Genomic DNA, 7,493 nt, shown 5'->3' with positions numbered 1-7,493 from the left:
TAGTTCTGACAGTCAGCAGGGGTGACTCTGCTTTAAGCTACTGGATGATCTGCTTCAGGAAGTTTAGGGAGTCTGCTTCATGGGTCTTTCATCTTCTTTGGGCCAGTGGCTACCTGACGCATGTTTTTCTCATGATGGGTAGCAGGAGCACAGGGGGGGTGAGTGCAAGTATTTGATGTCTTTTAAGGCCTAGACTCTAAATCAGCACACTGTTAATTCTTTCCAGAAAGAGGTAGTGCTGATCACATGGCCTCAGATAAGATGTGACGGTAGCATGGTCCGATGTACCACAGGAATATTTGTTTTCTTCCTATTGGTTTTTTTTTTTTTTTTGAGGTTAGTTTGTGCTTTTATTTGCCAGTATAATTTAACCACAGTGGCCTGCAAACTCTTTTGATCTAAAAAGTACATTTTACATCACAATCCAACAAACACACACACATGTATAACATGTATACATATATAAAAGTGAAACAAAAGTTTTGCCAAAAATGTCTACCCTTAGTGTTAATTCTTTTTTAAGACTTTTTTTTTTAACCAAGGATGAACTGCACTGACACATCATGATCACCAAAGTCCCCAGTTCATCTTAGGGTTCACTTTAATGAAGTGAATACATCCACTTTTAATAATTATTAAGATAATTATTAAATTTGTTTCACTTATACCTCCACCCATTCCTCCATCCTCTGGAGTACTTTTTTTTTTTTTTTTACCATCTTTATTGGAGTATAATTGCTTTACAATGGTGTGTTAGTTTGTGCTTTATAACAAAGTGAATCAGTTATACATATACATATATCCCCATATCCCCTCCCTCTTGCGTCTCCCTCCCACCCTCCCTATCCCACTCCTCTAGGTGGTCACAAAGCACCGAGCTGATCTCCCTGTGCTATACAGCTGCTTCCCACTAGCTATGTATTTTACGTTTGGTAGTGTATATATGTCCATGCCACTCTCTCACTTTGTCACACCTTACCCTTCCCCCTCCCCATACCCTCAAGTCCATTCTCTAGATCCCACATGCCTTGGTCTGTGTCTTTATTCCTGTCTTGCCACTAGGTTCTTCATGACCTTTTTTTCTTTTTTCCTTAGATTCCATATATATGTGTTAGCATACTGTATTTGTTTTTCTCTTTCTGACTTCTGAATAATATATTATGTATATGAAAGGCCACTTCAAAGTGTCATTTAGTTTAGGCAGAGCTAAAACTCCAGGAAAAGGAAGACTAAAATCATACAGGGACTGCTTCACCCCCAAAACTGCTTATTTTTCTTACTTTTGATTTTTTTTAGATGGATCACTAAGTTGTGTTTTGACAATATCTCTCCCGTTTAGGAAAAATGAGAAACTAAATTTACTGCATACTTTCCCAAGGAAAAGAGTGTGTGTTATGGCTGACAGCACCCAATCTGTCATGGAGAAGAGCAATTGGAACGTTAATAAATTGGGATTCAGCATGTACCCACAATGTGATACACTGTAATTTATTATCTTAAGACCTTTTACCTTAACTATAGCCGTCAACTCTCAAAATGGTTGGCACTTTCTCAGTACTGACGTGTACTGTCATATAGGTGAAAATCAAATATTCCTGTAGTTATTAAACTGTATAGTCTGTTCCTTATGATGGACAAGAGTTATTAAATCCTGGCAGCTTGGTTAAGACATACAAATTGTTAACTTGGATAAAGTCCAATGTCGCTTAATTCACAAAATGTCCAGCCAGGCCTCCGCATGACAGGCGGTAGCTAATTTCAAGAGTGACAACACAGGCTTGGAATGACGTATACTGATACAAGAAGAGGCAGCGCAGCCCACTGTGTATGAGAAGACTGTGGTTACGGTCTCTATTCTGCCTAACTAAATCGTGGGACCTGGAGAGTCACTAAAGGGTGTTGGGTGTAAATCCTTATGTAAAGAATGAGGATAATAATTATATATAAGGTTCTCAGGCTTAAGTGAATTAACTCATGTGTTAATTATCATGAGGATGACAAACATGGAGCAGTATTGTGAGGCAGCCGCTGGAGTCGTGGTACTGAAATCCCCGCTGTACCTCGGAGAAGGCGTGGCCTCAGTGTGTTCATTGCTCTCTCCATGCTGCTGTTCCCCCATCTGGAAAATATGAACCATAATAGCTTCTACTTCAGGGACTTCCCTGGTGGCACAGTGGTTAAGAATCCACCTGCCGATGCAGGGGACAAGGGTTTGAGCCCTGGTCCGGGAAGATCCCACATGCCTTGGAAAAACTAAGCACATGTGTCATAACTACTGAGCCCGTGTGACACAACTTCTGAGCCCGCATCTAGAGCCCCTGCTCTGCAGCAAGAGAAGCCACCGCAACAAGAAACCCGTGCACCACAACAGCGCCCCGGCTCACCGCAACTAAAGAAAGCCCGCGCGCAGCAACGAATACCCAACGTAGCCATAAATAAATAAATAAATAAATAATTTAAAAAAAATAGTATCTACTTCAGAAGGTTGCTCTGAAGAGTAACCAAGGAAGGCCAGGAAGTGCTCAGTGTGATACCTAGCACATAGTAATTGTTTAATAAATGTTACTAGCTGACGGTGATAAATTTTCATTACTTTATGGTAGATGTTAAATTTCTGCAACACAAAAGGGTCCCAGGGAGAATTTTCTTATATTGAGTCTTAAAAACATTGCACTTAATCTTGTTTTTTGGCAACTAGGATTACCTTTATAATAGAACATTTTTTTATTGGCCTTTTAGACTCTATGAGATGCCATTTGAGTGGCGTGGGTGAGCTCAAGGTATAGGCATTTCATACTCTACTCTCCTGAATGAAATATAGAGGTTGCCCAGGTCTCCCAAGCAGCAGGTCCCCAAGTGTGTGGGAGGAGCTAAAAAGACAGAGATTCCAGCTGGTTCCAGCTCTCAGGTCAAGTGTTAGACAAGGAATTTAATAAACGGCGTTAGCCCGAGCTCAGTCATCTCCTTGCAAGGTGACAAGCAGTTACAGCTCTAGATTTAAAGCCTTCATTAAAAGAGGTCTTCAAACGAAATGAACTTCATCCTTTTATGACAAGCAGAAGGAAAAATGTAAGACCATTTAATCCGCGATGTAGTTGAAATCAAACCTATTTTTGGCTACATCAGGTTGAACGTGACAGTGAAATCATGTGGCCCGGCTAGAATAGTTAGGCTGGTTTTATGAAGCCTCTTCATTGATTCCATTATTTTCATGTAAAATCATTCGACTTTAGGGTTGGAGCATGACCCCAGCAGTAAAAACTATGATGACGATAGTGACCATGATGATGGTGACCTCGATCATCTCCCTAACCTCTCTCCAAGTCACTGAAACTCCATCTCCACTGCCACATCTCTGCCCAATTCATCGGCATGTTCTACCTGGATCTAGTGCAATAAATACCTGGGCTCCTCATCCCCAATCATCCCACCGCTCCTGACAATTCATTCTGACCACTTCTGCCAGGTATCTTTCAGAAATGCAAAAATTGACTACCCTCTCATCTGGGCTTGAACTCTCCAAAGGATCCCACGGGAGGCAGTGGGAGTTTCCAGGAACTTCAAGATGGGAAAGGCAGAAGCCTGGTGGGTTTGGGGGATAGAGGCAAGAGATCATTCTGGAAAACCGGACAGAGGCGGTCAGGAAGGGCCATGTTAGCATTAAGGGGCCTGGTCTTGCCATTGTTGAGGGGAAACAGGAAGCCATTACATGCATCAAGACAGCAAGCATAGTATGTATGTTCCTTTTCTGCAGATGTGTACAGACAGAGCGGTCCAGAGGGAAGCTGGAAATATCAACAGGAGTTCTGAGTGGTGGGATTTGGACCACTTTATACCTTTTGCTTCATGTTCTTTTCTACATGATTGTCTCATTTTCTACATGATTGTCTTCTCAGCTGTTTAAACGCTCTCATTTTCTACATGATTGTCTTCTCAGCTGTTTAAACGCAAGTTATTTTTATTTTGTAAGCAAAATAAATCCGGTGCCCTTTTTGCCATACCACAAGGCAAATTAAAACACTGGCTTAACTGGGCCTCTCTGCTCTTTATGCCTTCACAGCACCTGAATCTGTGGCACAATTAACTGTTTTCTGATGGGCTTCCTGGTGTCTAAGTTTCTTGCCTGTAGAAAAGTCTTTTGAGTACCTAACTGGTGCCAGCTGTGTGCACCACTGACCAAAGGTAAGCCAGCTCCAGTGACTGTCTGTATTGCTCTGTGAAAGGTAAGGGTCTTCATGTACGATACTGGTTGGAGTTTTCAAAGCCCCTCATCAAGACGTGATCATTGAAGTTGTAAACTGAGCCAATCTACCCTGAAAATGGCTGGAAAGGAATTGATAAAAAAAGAACTTTCCATTTTTTAATGTTTTTTTATTGTAATCAATATTTTTTAATTGAACTATAATTGATTTACAGTGTTGTGTTAATTGCTGCTGCAAAGTGATTCAGTTACACACACACACACACATTCTTTTTTTTATAGTCTTTTCCATTATGATTTATCATAGGATATTGAATATAGTTCTCTGTGCTATACAGTAGGACCTTGTGGTTTATCCAAAAAACTTTCCACTTTTCAGCCCCTGCTTTTAAGGACAACTAGTTTAATGGAGTGGCTGGGATTTTTAACTCTGGGGAAATTTTCTAATGAAGCTTGGACAGGAGGTGGAATTCAGATGTGATTAAATAGGGGACACACAGATGATTACATCATTCTTCCAATTAAGTTGTTTTATTACCTATGGCCATTTTCCCCTTTAAAAATAGTCTTTGTTTTCTGGAAATGCAGCCAGCACAACCTGATCACATATTCACTCTGTCTCTTGTTCCTATACATCCACACGAAAGTCCTCATTTCTTAGAGCTATTATACTTACTTTCCAGCCCTGCGGCATGTCCAAAGGACAGAGGTAGATCCATTTCAAAAACCAAATTCTCCCTGAAAACTAAGGGCAACACAGGAAGATCCAGACATGCGATGGCATACATTGATCGATTGCATTTCTTCAAATTTCTCATAGTGCCTCTCAAGAAAACCTTCAAATTCTCCCTGGGAATCAAGAGTTAATGTGATGTCTTAGCTTGTTAGGGCTGCCGTAACCAAGTACCGCAGACTGGGTGGCTTAAACAACAGAAGTGTTCTCACAGTTCTGCAAGTCCAAGATCAAGGTGTCAGCATGTTGGTTTCTCCTGAGACTTGTCTCCTTGACTTCAGACGGTGCCTTCTCTCTGCATCCTCATGTGGTCTTTCTCTGCACATGCACCCCTGCTCTCTGTGTGTCCTGATCTCCTCTTCTTACAAGGACAACAGTCAGATTGATGAGGGCCCATCCTAAAGACCTCATTTTAACTGAATTATCTCTTTAAAGGCCTATCTCCAAATGCAGTCGCATTCAGGAAATTCCCTGGTGGTCCAGTGGTTAGGACTCGGCACTTTCACTGCTGGGCCTGGGTTCAGTCCCTGGTCAGGGAACTAAGATCCTGCAAGGTGCATGGCATTGGCAAAACAAAACAAAACAAACAAACAAAAAAAACCCCCACAGTCTCATTCTGAGATACTGGGGATTAGGACTTCAACATATAACTTTGGAGGGGACACCATTCAGCTGATAACATATGGCATCAGTTGGAAAGCACAAAGGGAGGAAAAAAACAATAAAGCACTAAAATATTACTTGTTGTCTTAAAATAACAGTAACAACGACAATATGATCTACCAACTTTGAGTAGAGATGCATATGGACTTTTTTCAAAACCCCCCAAAAGTCAAGTGTTCTCTTGAACCAGATCATTACTCCTCTCCTTGCAAAGGTGCACATCGTTCGTAAATGAGAGGTGGATAGAACTTCCTGCAAGTCCCAGCTCTCACCTCTTACCTGGAGACACCTTGGCAGGTCACTAAGCATCTCTAGGTCTCAGTTTCCTCATTTGGAAAGTGATGCTCTCATAACCTGTACCTCCTTCTTTCCAAAGAGGGTGAGGGAATTACATGAACAAAATCCATTCGGGGGCTGTGAGTTTGTGAGGCTTGAACTTATGTTTGATTCTGAATCTTGTTGATTCGGGCAGATGTAGTTTCATAGCAAAGGATGATTGGATATCACTCATTTGGGGGACATGAAAGCAAGGGGAAAGAAATGATAAAAAAAAAAAAAATAGAACTTAAGCAATACAGAATAAGAAATGAGTCTAATAGAGAATAGACTGCTGGTTGCCAAGGGGGAGGGGGCTGGGGGAGGGATGGAGTGGGAGGTTGAGGTTAGCAGATGTCAGCTTTTATACATAGAATGGATAGACAAGGTCCTACTGTATAGCACAGGGAACTATATTCAATATCATATAATAAAACAAAATGGAAAAGAATATTAAAAAAGAATATATATGTACAACTGAATCGATTTGCTGTACAGCAGTAACTAACACAACATTGTAAATCAACTCTACTTCAATTAAAAAAGAGAAAGAAATGAGCCTAAAACAATCTATACATTTGAGAGAAATGTAAAAGGTGGGAAATAAACATAAATGTTTTCCCTGTTTAATGACATCAAGGGTTTGAGGGGTCTTAAGGAGATACTTAAAATAAAAACATGCAAATAATAAATTAAAACCAGTCAGAATAACTGACAACTTACATGTAACAGCAGGTCAAAATAAAGGAAATTAAACTGCAGCTAGATGGATTATGAGATCCTCTATAGTTACTAAATTAGCAGCACGGATTTTCTTTTTTTTTTTTTTTTTTCTCTTAATTTCCTGGCATGTGAGGCGGAAAGGAGAACTTTATTATGGGCTCATACGACACTCACTCTGCATGAGAGGCGACAAGCTGACTTTTTGTGGCAGCAACGTTTCGAGAAGCACAGACTCTGATGACCCAGAGTGGGTCGCACGTTCTGGCGAGGGAGGGGCCGTGTGTTTACCCACCAAGTCCCCAGGAGTTGTGGCTTGTGGGCCACTCCTAGAAGGTGGCAGCTCCCTGGTGCCTCCAAGCTTCTGTGTAAGTGCAAATTGTGCTGTGGAAGCCAGAGAAAACCCTCTGGTGAAGGCTTGCCAGAGCTTCCAGGGTGATTTGCCTGGTGCAGATGAATATGGTAGGACCGAGGGAGATGGGGCTCCACAAAGCAGGGCCTTGAGCACCACCCTGAACCCCGTCCCAGAGGCAACCCGGTAACTGAGGGTCATCGTTCCCAGGACTGAGAGCTACACATGCATCTGTCTCGCCAAGAACGTGGTTTCCTTTACACGGCCATGGGATTTCAGGGCTGGGCGCAGAAAGGATGGGTGTGAAAAGGGGATGAACCGATGCGGTTCCCAAGCACAGGCTCTGCTAACCGGCTGAGTGAAAAAGCGTGTGCTTCTTTTCTTTTGAACTTCCTTTCTCCCTTGTGCCAATTAAGAAAAATCTCTTGCTCTATTCTCCTCCATTTATCCTCATGAAATTTAAGGTGAGACTTCATAAAATGAAAGGATGCAGCATAACTAAACACTGT

This window comes from Balaenoptera borealis (genome assembly GCF_965194805.1).
Source record: "Balaenoptera borealis genome assembly, chromosome: 5".
Classification (NCBI taxonomy): domain Eukaryota; kingdom Metazoa; phylum Chordata; class Mammalia; order Artiodactyla; family Balaenopteridae; genus Balaenoptera; species Balaenoptera borealis.
The sequence above is the reverse complement of the archived record's forward strand: the minus strand, read 5'-3'. Positions refer to the sequence as shown.